Source organism: Podarcis gaigeae (genome assembly GCF_964106915.1).
Source record: "Podarcis gaigeae genome assembly, chromosome: 5".
Taxonomy (NCBI): domain Eukaryota; kingdom Metazoa; phylum Chordata; class Lepidosauria; order Squamata; family Lacertidae; genus Podarcis; species Podarcis gaigeae.
The window spans coordinates 42,498,153-42,515,652 of NC_139681.1; the positions used below are offsets into that span (position 1 = coordinate 42,498,153).

General features: G+C 40.9%; 1 protein-coding gene and 1 long non-coding RNA gene across 34 annotated transcripts in view; one reads left to right on the plus strand and one right to left on the minus strand.

Moving 5' to 3' along the window:
• EBF3 (EBF transcription factor 3) overlaps window positions 1-17,500 on the plus strand; it is a 184,726-nt gene that overhangs the window by 137,856 nt on the left and 29,370 nt on the right. The gene's annotated exons all lie outside the window — the stretch shown is intronic.
• Window positions 3,275-17,500, minus strand: part of LOC310845691 — an 87,433-nt gene continuing 73,207 nt past the window's right edge. Inside the window, exons 3-5 of the long non-coding RNA XR_014564903.1 lie at window positions 7,055-7,102; window positions 4,130-4,242; window positions 3,275-3,843 (exon numbers count right to left, since the gene is read on the minus strand). This is a non-coding gene — a long non-coding RNA (uncharacterized lncRNA). The remainder of the gene's footprint in view (window positions 3,844-4,129; window positions 4,243-7,054; window positions 7,103-17,500) is intronic.

Here is a 17,500-nt window from a genome sequence, read left to right on the forward strand (position 1 = left end):
TTAGCTGGAAAAGTTAGGCATGAACTCAAGTTCTGCCAGAATACTCTTGTACAAACATAAATGTACCAAAGAATGTCAGGGCAGTGGTCAACTTGATACTTCCATGAGTGGAGTGGAACAACTTCTGCTGGTGCAATGGGACTTCCCCCTCTCTCCTCCCCATGTGTACACTCTGTGCCATCCTGGAATGCTGAGAAGAAGAACTCCCAAACTAATTTAGGGGGTCAGGGGGGAAGGTGAGGGAGGAAAAGTCTTGTTGCATAAGCAGGAATCATTCCACGCATGCAAGGATTTACGTAAGCACTACATTAAACAAAATCCTCAGATTTTGTTTTTTAAAATAAGGAGCACAGACCATGCCTATATGCTCAGCCATGTTGATAGGGGCAGATGATTCCCTATATCCACAGTTGCTCCCAGTGCATGCAAGTGGACTTGAGTAACCTGCAAGCCATGACCCCATTGGGTGGTAGTGCAGAGAGTGACTGTTTGATGAGTGAACATAAGATACCCATGGCCTTTTGGCCTTAGTAAGAGTTAGTATTCTGCAGCGTATGCGCACCTGAGAGGTCTCCAAAAGAAGGGAAGAGGGGTTCATTGAGTTTTATAGTCATCCCATCTGTTTCATTATGGCAGTGGTAGGCTGCTGAATCCGGCCTGTGGGCTGGATCCTTATCTCTCCTACAGACCTTGGGTTAAATTCGACAGGTGGGCAGTCATTTGGCATCACTATGATGGTAGGCGTCCTGTTTTTGCTCAAGGAGATGATCAACTATGTATACCCCAGCAATCAGCTGATAGTTGGGTGTTGCAAAGCACTGAGCACATGGCAAATCGTCTTTGGTCAAGCCTCATTTTTACATACCCCACATTTGATGTCATAGGTGGAGGTTACGTGGGTGTGGCTTGACCAAAATAGCCTTGTGGACCAAATGAGGAACCGTGCCACGACTGCTTAGGCTTGAGGGCTGGAGGTTCCCCACTCTTCCATTATGGCATTAACAACGGATTATGCCCAGATTTTGTAGCCCTCATGGTAAATAAATAATTTGTTAAAAGCCTTTGTGGGTACAAAGGTGGACTTGTACCTCCCTCCACTAAAAGACAAGGCAGCGTACATACACACTGTGCTGGTTTTAACCCTTGCGAATACGTTGAAATATTACTCAAGCTATTCTAAATCCCAGTGGGACTATGGTGATTCTGCCTGGTATTTCATGCTTACATTTTGAATGAAATTAATGAGGTGCTCTGAGATACCATGTTTGGAAGTACATTTTGCTACTGAACAACAACAACTTCTCATGACGCGAAATTTGGAAATAAGGACATGTGCTGCAATTAATGTGCTTCAAGTTTATTTATTTATTTAAAACGCACGTAATGGTAAGGTATAACAATGCCAGAGAGCATATTTTTGAATTTTTTATAACTAATTTGTACATAATCCTTTTGACATTAAAAAAATGAGTGCAGGAAGCTTACTAGACTGAAAAGATGAATGTGTATCAGGGTCATACTCCTTTACTAATATATCCTACTGACAATGTCATCTGGAAGAGATGTAATCAATTAATATGTACAAATGAAGTACATTTATCTTAAACAGACACTCCTTTGCTAGTTTATAATGACTGTGGAAAATACTAAAGCCTGATAACATAGAACTTGCAAAACATGTTGCTCCGAAGTAACAGGTTTGTGACATAACTGAAATGTATATTAACTACCATGGTACAGTTTTGTATGCCCCTGAATTCTTGTTGGAAAGCTTAGGTGCACATTCTGAGGTGGCACAGTGGAGAAGACTCTACAATGTCAGTCAATGTGCATTGGATTGGATGTAAGATTTCAAAGGTTGTAAATCCTAAGGAGGAGGGAATCTGAAAGGTAGTTCTACCACCTCATGCTACACCCAGTTAGACTCCTTGTTTATTTAACATGACTATATTATGCACAGAGAAGTGGTTCATAACTCAGAGCACATATTTTTGGACGGCTTTTTTATTATTTCTGTAAACCTAAGTTTTCTTACAATCAAATGGTATATACTTTTTGTTAAGTAAAATAAAAATAAAGGTATATGAGCACCAACCATCTTTCTACAGTCAGGCATGTACGCTACAAGTATCAGCCACAATCCAGCACAGAATTAGGGAAGTTTTAGCCCCTGAAGTCAGGGCATTTGAGCATGCCAAATCTTCTAATGGATTGTGGCCATGAGCAAAGAGTACCAAGAAGAAAGCGCCCCCTTTAAGAGAAAATCTAAGGTTGAGGGAACTGAATAGGTTGAGGCCATTGGCAATTGTTATTATCTGGTCACAGTGCATCCTGACTTCCTAAAAGTTCTCCTCTTGGCTGTCTTGGTGAGACAATAATTAGTAGTGGCTATAGCGGTGGTAACTTTGGCAAGGTTTATAGCAGGGATATCAGAACCAGTTGAGTCTCAGTAGAGCTGAGGTGAGTGGTTACTTTGGAAGTCCTTTAATAACACTCATTTGTTTCAAATGGTCTTTCCCCAATCAGTTGTAGTCCTTTACACTAGATGGAGGCTGGAATACCATGTTGGAGTCTGTTTTTATTTTTGTGACTCTGTTTTTATCCTTGTGGTTTTCATTTTCTGTATAAGTAATATTGATTTTGTTTTGTTTTAGTTAATACTGATTTCTTGTACTTGTAGTTTTTATTAATATAAGCTGCTTTGGATGGGGTTTGTCTGGAAAAGCACCATACAGATATTTTAAAAAGCTATGGTCTTCCAGATGCTGTTGAACTACAAACCCCTTCATACCCGACCAGCTGTTCTGAGTGGGGCTGATAACATCTGGAGGGCCATAAGTTCCCCAAGAATAGCCTAGTTATTACGATATATTAAGGAATTTTATATAGATGAAATGGCAATTAAAATAGACGATATGTGCAGGTGTGGTAAACACTTTAGCAGACATGTTCCATGGTGGTTATGATGCAACACTGTAGTTTATGGATTTCTTTGAGTGTCTGATAACTAAAACATCTGAAGAACTACTTATGTTATTAGCTTCCCAGAGCCTAGCTGGTTTTATACTGGGAGTCTATTCTGAAAATGTCTATTTGCAAGTAGTCCTGCTCAGCTCTGTCAGGATACCTATAATGTTGTGGGGTCCTCTCTCTTTTCCTTTTTCCTTTTTTAAAAAGCAGTTATTTATAATCCCGATACATTAGCTAATGTAAATGGATAGTTCCACCGACTTCAGTGCACGCACTAATGACAACCTGGCCTCAGTCTTCAAAACTCAATAGATAAATGGAATTTATTGAATGGTTCTCTCCACATAAACTTTCATAGTTTTACAGTGTTTAAAAGTCACATTCTCATAAAGATCAATTTATTCTTTGTCCCTTTCACCAGAAGTCATAGGAAATGTTAAAGAACGACATTTAAGTGAATCAAAGTTACTAAAACTGCTGTGGCTGCAATTAATTTACTGGAAGCATAAAAATAAAGACTTGCAAGACTACACGTTTCAAATGCTTTTTAAGGGGCACGGAAGCCTATATGGCTACAGAAAGTAAGAGGAAGGGTAAGGTCACAGCCTGTCTGACCTGGAAACTTCAGTCTGATTTGTATTGCCCCCAAATTGATGGGGACAATGAGATAATCATTGGAAATTACACTCACCATTGAAAACTGAGCCAAACTTCACTGTATTTCACAATATGAAAATTATGTGGCCCCATAAGAGGGAGGGGCAGAATCCCCAGGGCATCTGTTTTCCATCAGTGTCCCACCATGCTTGCAGTCTGGCTTGGCACTCTAACATTTAACCTTCTCAGCATGAGGTGGAACAAAGGGCAACAAGGCTGCAGAATAATGAAACAAGGGTGCAGTGTGATGGAGAAAACTGCTTTTGAAAAGTACAGAAGTTGAGACATTTAAATGACGTGTGTGTGTGTATACACACCAATATAAAAGTACCAGAGTTTAAACACAAGGGAAAACAACAACACAGCCCCCCTGCACCAGGCCCTATTAGTCACATATAGTAAGATTGCTGTTCTGTTTCTCAGCAGGCTAAGAGGAAGGTCTATTACCATCTATCCATGCCTTTTTGCCTGCTGCTTTCAACTATTGTAAAGATACAATTACCTTGGGAGATTGTGGCAGTTCAGTTGATTAGCACGGTGAATTAAAAGAATGAGTCACAAATGACATGTCCAGCTCTTCTCCACTAGTCCTTGGAATTCCCAGTGTACCTCACCCTTGTTGTAAGAAGGTCAAAAATTAGAGAGACATAACAGTTTTCAAGCAGCTAGCACTTAGGAGCAGAATTAACAATCATTCTGTATGTAATTGCCAGTTAGTAAATTGCCTTCTAGACTGTAAAATGCAATATAAACTGGTGGGCACCTAAAATTAAATTAATGAGATATTTGCTGCATTTAAAAGTGAACAGTGCAAATTAATAATTGAGTGCAGTACTTGTTTTAATATTTGTCAAGTAGTGTATCACTTGCTTGTTTAATGACAATTAAAATTGTTCTTACCTGAAAATAAAATTCTTGGCGTATTTAAATTAAGCAGCTTTCTGCAGGTTAGATTCATCATTTTACTTACTAGCAGTCATTGAAGGTTCTTAAATTAAATATCTGAGATTACTTTTTAATTAGATTATAAGCATTGCAATGTTATTTGATTACGGCAAATTGTGATTTGTATGCTTCTAAATGGAATTATGTTGCAGTTAGTATTTATTTTTTTAAAGCACACATTTGAAACTATGAGGAATCATTATGTATGTTGTCTTTAAGAAAACAGTAGTATGTGTACACCAGTTTGGGTGTAAGCATGTCACTATTTTGCTGGAGTGCATTTTACATAATAGTTTCCTGGTGGGCAAAAGAAAACCATGCCAAGCCGTATCTCTTTCAGCTAAGTGTTTTGCAGCCCATTTCTACCCTCCTCCTCAGTTTGGTTAACTTTTGTTCAAGCTAAAAAGAGTACAGGGTTTCATGTATCACTTGCAGTACACGAAACCCAATTGCAACAACAAGGGTAAACATATCCAACACCAAAGCAGAAAAAACTGAATGCTGAACCATTTCTAGGCCTTTGACACATTCACTAGTTATCAGAATAACAATTATTCCTGCACAAAAAACCCCATTCAGCTTCAGACTTATGAAATGATTACACAACAAGTAATCACGCCTCTTAATAGACGACTTATGTGTAAACAAAAATGCATGATACTCCTACACTTGCTCACTATTGCAGGGAGGGGAATATCTTGTATTTGTAACTGTATTTTTGTTCCGGGTGTTCCAGGGTTAACCATCTGTATATTTATCCATTTTAGCTAGTACACATTGTTTTTAACCACTTCACCCTATGAAAAGATCTCACAAGCTTTGAGCATTTAAGGATCTTCCGTGTAAATTCCAGTGTAGCTTTGTCAATGGAACTGCTACACTGAGTCAATAGCTCCCTTCCATCACAGCCAACACAAACTAGCTGTCTCATAGGTCAGTGCTCTTTAAACAAATTACTTGTATCCACAGAGCAAATGATTGTTAATTGCCTCCCACAAATCATACTATTTTTACTATGCTAAACTAAATGCTAATGCCTTAGTTAAATTCAAACCACCTGATAATTTCTTGTACATATTCAATTATAGTTCTTAACCACAGAACTTTGTCATCATGAAAAATTATTAATAAAACACAGATCATGAATGGTTAACATTGGTTGGCTAGCACTTAAAAAGAACACTTACTGCTGTTTTGGCATTCCTAGCAATTCTAATTGTCTCCTGCTTGCTTTTTAATTCTTTCATTATCCACAAGGCATCCTTTTCTTTTTATAGTATTAGTTATTTATTGATCAGGCCAATAAATCTGGACCAATACAGTTGCCAGGAGGTCCTTAAAAAGTGGGACAAATATTCTTATCTTTTTATCAGGATGGTTCTTTCTAAAATGTCCTTCCAAACTGATTGGCTAATTTGTGCCACCCCACCCCCCAGACAAAACTGTTACAGCCGATACTTTAATTTTACTATGTTTTAATTTTAAAACAAACTAATATTATGCTAGATATAGCTTATCTAGCAAAAAAACATATTTTATAAAAGCTGAGATTGGAAGATTCTGTTTAGATACTGAGATTCTGTTTAGCATCGTCTTTTCATTTTCAGTACGATAAGCATTTCAATTTGCCTGGCAATAATGGAGATAATTTTTTTTGATTTGGTATCCTATCACACTGGCAATATCTTAAGATTGCATAAAACAGCTCATTTTAAACTGCTGCCGTTCCAATAAGTATAACGTGGTCATTGTTGTCCCCTTTCTTTTCTGTCTCAAAGGAGACCAGAAGAATGAGACATACCATTTGTGCTATTGCACAAGTAGACTATTTGTTCTAATCAGTGACACCCATTTACTAGAATTGCTTAAAATGAACTATACCTCATACAGAAATCGCACATTTAGAGTGTTCCATTCATCATCTGAAAATTGAGGGCCAGTAAACTTTTCTGTTCCTCCAGCGGGATCATAGACATGCATCAAAATGTTAAAAAATGATTGGTGAGAGAGAACTGTCACCCATTTATCAAAGAAAAGGAACATTATTTGCTAATTTCCCAACCAAGGCAGTGACAGGGTGCTTCGTCTTTAGACCCATGGTGACCAACATGGCCTTTTTGTTATTAGTACAAGTCAAGCGCTTTTTGGCTGTTGCTAACAAGACACATTTGTCTATCATCAGAGAGTGCTTTATTTCCTCCACACACCCCCTCCCAAGTAGCTGTGACCAAAGTCTGATCTCTGCATCACAACTGGCTCCACTTCTCCAGGTTGTGGCAGCACTGGGTAAAGGAGGAACTTATAAATCACAGAGTTTCTGCATGAAGGTGAAGTTATTGACTCTGTGGTACCAAAACTGACAAAATAGAACGGCAAGGAAATACTCATTCATCTCGCCCTCCCCTGCCCCCAAAGGACAAAAGGGTCATTTCCTTTTACTCAGTAATTGATAAAAATATGATCACATGCATAAAACTCTTACTTGGTTTTCACTGATACTTTTTCTCCCAGTTCTTCTTTCCTCTCTCTACTGTGCCTATGAAAACATCGTTACACGGGACAAATGAAAGACACACTATATGAAACAATTTTTTTAAATTTTTGAATAGGCATTTCATCTTTTCCGTCAATAACCCAAGGTTTTGGCTACTGAAAACTTTTACACACATCTTCATAACTATGTGGTACCAGGTGCTTCCAAAAATTGGTATTACACAAAGCTTAGCCCAAGTCCCACCTTAGGCTCCTTCCACATAAGCCTCAGTTCTGCCAGTCAACTCTGCTACACCCACCCACCCACCCACCCACCCACTGGTTCCAAACATTTAGAAATAAGGGCAAACTTGACATGATGCTAAATGCAGCTTTGCAATCAACATACAGACTTTTAAAATGCAAATTGCATCCATGGGGGAAGAGAGGCTGATAATTAACAGGACCAGAGCAGGCACGGAGGGGAAATGTACCCCATTCCTACTTACTGCATTCCTGAGGAAAATGCCTCCTCTGAAGCTGGTATTTGCTTTGTGGGAAAACGCCAGAGGGGCATTTTCTACTAATCCAAACCACGGCCACCCATTGACGTCACTGGTGATATCAGCAGGAGGACATGGTTTAGTCCTGCATTGACCACGTGCCCTCTTTCCAGCAGTGAACAGGATCTCATAGTCAAGGCAGCAAGATTTAATCCCTGTGCAACAGATGATGAGTGAGGATTAAAGTGCTTCTCAAAAACAGTTTGAAGCAGCTGCTACACTTCTGCTGCAAGTCAGTGGGTAGCAGCGACAGTGGAGTGAGAGAGAGAGGTGTCCCCCCCCCCCGTCACCACCACCACCCACCCTTCAAATCAGGTGCTTCAAGCAGCACTTTTGAGAAGCGTTTTAAAGCAGCCTCCATGCTCCCATTTCAGCCAAAATGGGGTTGTGTGGATTGCCTTATGGCACTCTTTGAAGCATCCACTTTCCCAGGTCCATTAAATGGGAGAAAGGAAGTAAACTGCGTTAATGGACTAGCTTAGAGAGCAAAAGCTGCCTTCCGTCTTATTTTTGCCACTTCTCAATGGTGTAGGCAGCCCCAATTGCATAGGTGTCAGGGACTAGCAGAATGCACTGAGGAAAGCAGGGCTAGAGTCCAACTCCAGAGAAGCAGGCAGTGGCCTGGGGGGGGGGGCTGTACCAGCCATGAGGCGAGAATCAGAGGCAGGGGGAGTTTCAGAGGTGGGGGAAGAAGCAGGCCAGGCTAGTGAAGGGCCGGGTGCTTCAACACTGTCTCCCAAAACAAGGAGAGAATTGAAGTGGGAAGAGCAGAAGCAACTTCCACGTCGGTGTAGTCTCTGGCTACATGCATGCTGCCTGTTTGGGGCAGGGACATAAAACTGGCAGAGTGGTCCCCCGTTGCTCTGACTGCTCCATAGAGCACAGACTTGGGAATAGCTGCCTAGATGCTAGATTGGTGTGTGTAGGTCTCCAGAGCTGTAGAAGCAGCATAAGTTATCTCTGACAATAAAGAGTTAACTCTGTCGTGTGCATTCGTTGGCTGGGAAGCACCTTTGGCAATAGACTCTAGAGTTGTGGTGTTGACCCCATTACCCAGGTTAGACTACCAAACTAAAGAGCCTCTATTGGATCATTTACTAGACCCTGGGTGGGGAACCTCAAGGCCAGGAGCTGAAATGCAGTCCTCAAGGCTTTACTATGTAGCCCTTGGGAGTCTCCCCAGATCATTCCACACTGTACCTTTTCTACCCTCTTCTTGAGTGTTCTTGCTGGGCTGGAATGCGTTCTATAACTTTGATAATGCCTTTTTCTTGCCTGAATGGAGAGATGTGTTTGTTGAAACCTCTGGATTGTGCATGTCTTGCCTGTGGCCTTTGTACAAAGGCAACAGCCACATTGGTTGCTCTGCTCATTCCTGCCACTGGTCACACTTTTATGCAGCCCCTGGAAGATTGCCTGTGCTTACAAGGGCTCTCCACCTTGTCCTAGTCTGCAATGCTTTTTTTCCTAAGAGAAAGATAAATTTCCAATTCCTTCCTGTAATGAGTTTAAACTATTTGATGCTGAGACTCTGGCCTGAGCCCAAGCACATGCAGCACTGCTCTATATTTGGAGGTACCTATCTACCATTCACATTGTTGAAACACATTTAGAAAGGAGGAGAATTTGAATTTGGTTTCCTCACCTCCAAACAGCACTGGTTATTATCCAGCTGGAGACCCATGCATGGTTCCGAAAATAAGAATAGTGTGTTTTGCTCTAGGTCCTAAACGTCACAATATAGTATTGGGAAGTGTGCATTCAGCACCTGTTTGCTCCCATGATTCTCAGTTTAGCACAGGATGTACATGTGGAAGGAAACCTGCTTCCATACATGTGTTGCCTTTGTTACATCAGGGCACTCTGTACCATTTTCACGGTACTCTTTTGACTGAGGGCAGAATGGGACTCAAAATATCTCAAGGATTACAGCTGCAGGCAGCAGAGGAATAAATCTTTCATGCTGCATCCACTCAAGGGTCAGCTGGAATTCAGTCTTTAAAAGGTGGTGCAAATTTCTCTCTTTTACTATAGTGCCCACTGGGAGGAGTAAGCACCAAATACAACAAATATGAAGAGGGACAAGCACAACTATGGTTTGCATTATTAAAATATATCTCAATTAGTGAAGCATCTTGGAGTATTTAATACTTAAAACAGAACGTATTGTTCACTTTGACACAGTTGTTTTGTTTCTGTATCCTATTGGGAAAATACTTCTATCATATTCGCAAAATGATAAATAATGTTGGTAAATATTCTGCCACATTAGTGAAATGTATTCTCAAAATGCCATGCTCCTTTGTATTAACCTAAATATTAAATGCTCGTAGTTTTATGCCACAAAAAGAATATGTATGGTTTTAGTTACTATTTGGATACTACTTCTATCTTAGAATTATCTAACTGTTGTAGCATCATTAGCAATGCATCAATCCCTAGGTAATAGTCTTAGTGTTGTCATCCACTAGGAATTCAGATTGTGTGGTCTGTTCATAGAAAGCCTGGAAATATATAGTGAAAAATGAAAACATGTGCCCAATTCTTCTAGGAGTTAGTGCATTGGGAGCAGACTTCCTTACTCTTATCCCTAACTGCATGAGGAACCATTAGTAGAAATAAGTGCTGTGTATGTGTGTTGTTTATCCATGATCCAGCTACTGCAGCTCTGTTAGAAAATTTGCATTAACACCATTCATCTATTTGGGGACTACACCTTGCCATTGTAACCTACTCCGTCCACCCCACCCCCCCAAGATGATCAAGGCAAAATGATATGCATGTTGAGTACATGCACTAAGCATGTAACCCTAAACACTTTTACTAGTAAGCCCTGTTGAACTTGTGGAGACTTTCTTTCAGGGCTTTTTTTCCCCAGCCGGAACTCACCAGAACTTAGTTCCAGCACCTCTCAGGTGGAGTTAGGGTTAGTGTGCATGGTGAGTTCAGGCACCTTTTTCTAGAAAAATAGCACTGTCTTCCTTCTGAGTCAACATGCATAGGATTGTGCTGGAACACTTTGTAGGTGACAGTCTGGGAGGAAAGGGGCGTCTTGCTGGCTTGGACAGAGGCGGAGGCAGGCCTGCGTGCACCTTTGAGGAAGCCCCACCCCACCCTTCTGGTTTGTGTGAGTTGGAGCAGTATGAAGGCCTGCTCAGCTGTAGGGATGGACAATATATCTCAGCTGCTGCTTCCTCCCCCTAAGGTGAGACATTGTGATATTATCAGTATATCACAATATTTAGCTGCTGATATATTGTGATGTTGAAAACCAGGTATCGCCCAGCTCTAGTTATATAACAATATGGAGAGGGAGGGAACGTATTTGCTGAATTACTATGAATGTAATTTTTATGAGGATCATTAGTTTATTTTGCTGTAAAAGCCGGTCAGATTTAAAAGGATTAAAATCACTTCAAAAAGCTGACTTGTGTCAAACTGCACATGACATTAGTCTCATTGTTCTGTCCTTAAGTACAAGGGTCTGGGTTTTTGTTGTTATTTTAACAAAAAGCCAGCACAGAAGTCCTGATCTGGATCAGCACCTTAATACCTCTTGTTGTAGAACTGATCCAGACTGGGCCATGTGTGCCTCCAATTTGCATCGCCCCAAAATGCCCGATTCATTTTATTCATGCCCGATTCAAATAGCCTTCATGCTATCTGTCAACAACACCCTGCACTTAGAAACAGAGCTATGTGACTAATGCCACTTTTAGTTTGGCCATCAGGCTCAGGCTTTAGCAGGCCTCCATGGAAATGGAGTCTCCATAGTTGAAGAAAATCAGCAGTAAAAACCTCTTCATGTGAGGCCCCTTGTTCGCATGAGAACAAGGAATCTCTTGTTCTCTGGATTGTTTCACAACCGACTCTCCGTTTTATCTCAGGAGATCACAGTGTAATGTAGGGAAACTGGCTATAGCTATGTTAAGCCTAAACTATTAGATACTGCATGAATTAAAACCCTAACCCTGGACCTTGACTTGTTCTTGGAAGGCAATATGAAGCCAGTGCAAATGCTGGAGTGTAGTACGCTTCTGAAATCTCACCCCAGATAGGATGGATGCTGAATTCCGTACAAGTTAAAACTCGTGAAGAGGCATTAAGAGCAGTCTCAAAACAATGCAAGAAAGCACAATAGGTCTGCATTGTTCAAAAGGGTTTTCAGCCTTTACACCAGACAGAGCTGGTGAAAAACTTGCCTCATTACTGTGACAACCTGGGATCCCTGGCGTTCAGGGAAAGCTGAAGGCTGTGAGTTCAAGCAGCTAAGAGACAGAAGTTAGTTATCCCAGAATAAGGCTGGGATAATTAGCATTAAAGTTAGCTTTTTAAAACTAAATGAAATTGCTCCAAATGAAAAAAGCAAGACTGAGCTTTGCATACTTCAGCCTTTGACTCTACAGTACAATATTGATAATCAGTGATGAGTTGACTGTACCAGCTTTAGACTTCCCAGATTACCATGTCACAAACTATCTGGACAACCTCAGCCACAAACCTCTCAAACCTAGTATTAAAATTGTAACTTTGGGTGCAGAGGTTTATGGCCACTTCACACACCATATTTTTCACAAGTCCACAGAAAATATTTTACATGTATCCATAAAAGTCGGGAAAACATACATTTATGAATGCCTGTATTATGCAGGTGAACATGTCATGGGTCAGAATCAGCTGTGGTTTGGTTGTGTGTGTGCATTGGCTACCATATAGTCTGAAGCAGTCCTTGGACTTAGCTATATTGATATCACTACTATGGACACCATCTTGGATCAGTCCAGGGCTACTTCACACATTACATTTCTAGGTGAGCCCCTTTGTTTTAAGTAGGTGCATAAAATGGAATGCAATTGCCACATATACTAATCCATGAACTGTGATTGGCTAAAGAGTGTACACTTGGTGGCATTCATGAGTTTTTCTCTGCATCATGAATAACGTTGGCCTGTTCCTGAGAGCCAAAATTTGTTGAATGTCTTTGTAATAGGCCAGAGGATAGCTTAAAATGAATTATATATGTGATCAATAAAAAGATAATTTAAGCAGTAAGGCTACTGGGCTCAAAGAAATTTGGGCAACTGATTTGAAAAAAACAAATATGATAAATTGGAAGCACCGTATGTGTTCCATGTTGAAGGTGGTGCTTAACTGCTATTGTACTTTTGTCAAGTTGAGGCAAATTTTAAAAAGCCTATCAGTAAATGTTGGTACGGGTGTAATTCTGTGAGAACCTATATACATATGTGGTGAGAGTGTAGGGTGACCCAAACTTTAAAGCTGTGGGTCTTCGAAGAGATAAAGAGATACTGGCTATGGTTTCCCACATCATACACTGCAAAGATGCCGGCTTCCTTGTTTATATTCCCTGATGCTTTGCAGCAGGTGGCCTGTAAAGCTTTGATTTGTTGTGGCTGCTGTTAGAATTTTCTCCCCACTGGTGCTAGCCCCTCTCAATTAATGTTGGGCCATTCATTACATTTGTTAAATCGTGAGGGTAATGCCTCCAGACCACTGAACTCACGAGCATTGCTTTGGATATACTTAATACCACAATGGTAAAGGAGCTGGTTTATTTGGGCATGATAGTGAGTAGAAGGACTTTGTTTCAGATGTCCTGTTTGTTTATTCTGCTCAGTTGGACTACATACTACCAGAGAGTGCTTGGTTTGGTTTTATTTTGCCTTTTATTTACTTTTGATGTGATTTGTTTTGTTTGAAAATGTAAATTAATAAGTTCATTTAAAAAATATGCAATAATATTGGCTTTGGACTAGATACCAAGTTGTTTAGATTTCCTGCTTGCTTCTGTTGTTTTTATAATCACTAGGATAACCAGGTGACACAAAGCCAACAACAGAACAAGAAAAAAGCAACATAATGTTTATTTATTACAAGGAGCTCAAACTTATGACTGGCAATGGAGATTTTCCTACAATAGGACCTTACTGTCAACTATAGGTTACCTAAAATGATATCTCAGTTGACATATGACTTGATAAGTTACTACCTAGATGGATAACTTTCCATGCATTTAAAAAAATTACATTTTTAAAGCAAGAACCTTTTTTTTATTTGAAAGCACCTCCACATAAAAAATCTCCATTCACATGGAAAGCTTTCACATGAACATTAATCTCTTTTTGATTTTCAAGATTTCTAGATGCAATGGGGTCAGAGGTAGAGCATGCAGAAGGCGCTTAGTTCAGTCACCAGCATCTACAGATAGGGCTGGTAGAAACCCCTGCCTGAAATTCTAGAAAGCCACTTCCAGTAAGTGTAGACAATACTGAAGAGTGGACTGACTCAAAATAAGGAGATGAGGACAAAGGGTCCCCCCCCAAGGAAATGACACACAATTACATTCTATTGTGGTTTATTTCTACGATATGGAGACTGGGTAAAATTGAAAATTAAGATGTCAGTGTTACTATTAAAGATAATAAGCTAACAGCCTGTGATACGTAATGAGTAGAGACTTAAAAGAAGAAGCTATAGATACAAGTCCCTACTCTTAAATCACACTTGGTGTACTTGGGCAAGTCATTTCCTGTCAACCAACACATTTCACAGGGCAAGTCCCAAGATCCTTGGAGGTGTCCTTGGGGGGGGGGGATACAGAATTCCTGCCCTCACACCTGAAAATCTGAGATCTGTTGCTAGCAAAGCAGTAGAAGCATCAACAGAGACTTTCTGAGAAGAGGAGACCAATCTACTATGTCTTAACAAGCTACCATAATACTCAGGAGTTCTGATAGATATGAGATTGGTCTGCCAGCTGTTGTGAACTGGCCATACTAAGGTCCTCCTTCAAAAGGCATACTGCCAGAGTGTTGATCTCACTCCCAGATGATCAAGCAACTGCTGAGTTTTTTTCTAAGCCTGCAGACACCCAATGCACCCGCAGACATATTCATTCATGGGAAAGATTCATTTTTGAAGTATTCTAAGTGTTTTTGTTTTATTTTCTTTGCCGTAAAGAAAGTGCTGGCTAAAACACACTGGGCTCTTTATATCCTTCATTAAAGTTTCCCATATATTTCAGCACCATTTTGAGATTTTGATTCTTTCCCCCCTTCTCATCTATCACTCTTGATATTTTCTTGGAGAGCTGATAAATCAGGGCTCACTGGCTAGCCCCAGGATGTACCCCATGGACATTGTCTCCAGCATCCAGGCATCTGTTGTGGACATTTGCCATCTGTTGCAAACTGCTGAAAGCATCCCACTATCTTGCTTGGGTGGGAATCTGGACTGGTATCATTCCTGATACTTCTTACTTCCCTGTAATAGGGTTCTGTCCTTCCAGAGGTTGATATAGAAGTTCCCTTTCCTGTATATTTGGCTGCACTCCAGCTAAACTTGAATGTCCTCAACTCACGTTTGGAGAAATAAATGAAGTATGTTTGCCTGGCTTTCTGACATAAGCTATGAAGCCACATGGAAACTAATGCTGTATCATTCTGATGAATAGCATCCATGGAGGACTCTGTCATCAAGGCCATAGAGAGGGAAAACAACCTTAGTTGAAAGAAACCTGCCTAAGCCACCATGTTTACTTTGGGCTTGTGGGGAAAAAAAGGAATTGATCTCTTTGGGAAATAAGATATCGAGTGGCTCTAACGTTGCTGTGTTATCTCTTGAGTGAATTCCAGAGTGTGAATGGCTTTGGTCAGTTCTGGAAAGTACTTGAAGGGAAGTCTCTGTTCCTGTGTTGGATTTTGTCTCTTCTAAGTGGCCATCCTTTTTTCCTGTGACTGAATCTTTCTGAGGCTAGGGTGACCAACCTGATTCTCTCCAGATGTTGTGAACTGAGGCTTCCCTCACCCCTAATCATTGGGCCATGCTGGCTTGGGCTGATAGGAATTGTAATCTACATCTGGAGGGCACCATGTTGTCTATCCCTGCTCTGAGGAATTTGCCATGTGTGAAATGTCAGTAGGAATGTGGTGTGTCCCATCATCTCCTCTGTGTATTTGGGGTTATGTGTAGAGAAAGGATGTTTCACTAGGGAGTTTTGGGAGGCTTGATTGTTTTTCCATCCAAAGGCAAATCCCTGAATTCTTTGGGGTACTGGAGAAAGAACAAGAATTTCAGCTTGAGAAGTAAGAATTACCAGTGTCACCCTGTGCCTGCCGGCTGTGGCACCATGACTAGGATTTACAGTGCCCATTTGTCTTGTGGAACCACAGAAAGTGAAGAGTGAAGTCTCTGACAGGCAATTTCCTTTGCCTGCGCTCCTTTCTCTAGGAACTTTGTTTTTGCATGTTGCCCACATAAGCCTGAGGACAGTGAGGAATAATACTTGGGGCCCCTTGGAATGGCCCAATTATTCAGTGGTCTCCTGGCCCTGATCCAAAGCCATGAAGTTCAGCCTAGGCTGATCATGAAACTGAAAAATGGCACCCATTACATCTGCAGGCGCTATCATTGTGCCTGACATGGTTTTCCTGATCATCTTGAATACTTCTTTAGAAAGGCGGGATGTAAATAAATCAGAATTAGCAATGCATGGTGTCATCTGCTGGTCTCTAGCTGGGCAGCCACTGTTTCCTTGCTTCCTGAGAGGTAGAGGGGAAGTAAGCAATGCTTGCAGCTCTTATAATCTATTCTCTCCACTTCCATGCAAATGGGGGGGGGGCAGAGAGAGCTTAAAATATTTGCCCAGAGATGTGTACTGCCTGAAGTGCCCTAGCCTGGAAAAACAGGCTGTTGGCTTAGTTTCTCACTCAGCATGGTTCAGTTACAGCAATCGCCTCTCCTTGTAGTGAAGACAAGGAACAAATTGCTGCTCTTGTAGCAGTTCTCCAATTCATAACCCTGAAAGAGTTGGTGAAGGTGGATTGAGAGAGGATTTGCCTGTAAATATACTACTCAATACAGGCAATATCAGAGATATGGCAGGTTCATCTACACAACACTACAATAAAGTGAATATGTCATCCTTGGGGGGGGCACTCCAGTGCATGTAAAAGTTACGCTTACACTATACTGTAGTCTATTAAGTGTGAAGTAGCATTATGTTTTAGAAAACAATGTACATTCCTCAATTAAAAAAATGACTTTATTGCTAAAAAAATGCTAACCATCACCTGAGCGAGTTGTAACCTTTTTGCTGATGGGAGGATCTTGCCTTGATGTTGATGGCTGCTGACCAATTAGGGTGATAGTTGCTGAACTACAGCGTGGCTGTGGCAATTTCTTAAAATAAGACAACAGTGAAGTTTGCCCTGTCAATTGGTTCTTCCTTTCATGAAAGGGCAGGAGGGGAAAAGTCTGGCTCCACTAGCCAGCTCCACTTGTGTTGCCAGAAGAGGGGCAGTGGTGGGCTTCCTTCCCCTGGAAGCAGCTGGGCTGTTTAGCAATAATTCCATGGAAGAATCCACAGGTCCTGCTCCCTGCCAACAGACAGGGCCAGTCTGAAAAAACCAGGATTTTGTCCCCTTGCTAGGGTCAAATAGCAACTCTGGCTTCTGACAAGGAGGCGGCATTCTCCTGGAAGTGAGGACTGTCCTCTGGTTAACATAACCAATCAAGTGACTAGTGATCTTCCCAAGCAACCAGTAAGTAAAACAAACACTGCAATTCAGTCCTGAGTTAGGTAAGCTCAAGCCTGGTTTTAGAGGACTAAAGTATGTTTAACTGTGTTAGATTCTGGCTAAAATAGTTCTAGTTTCTTAGTAGGAAAAGAGAGGCCCATAGTATATATGTTGTCCTTAGTAGTCCAGGGATATTAGTCCTGCTTCAACAAGCAAGAGAGCCTTCTGATGAATGATGTGTTCAACCCCTCCATGCCTTTGTGTTTCCTATGCATCCCACAAAGCTTGGTTCACCCGGCCGAGTTCTGTGATTGAAATTCATTGCCAAATTTATTGAGAAATTAATGAGAAAAG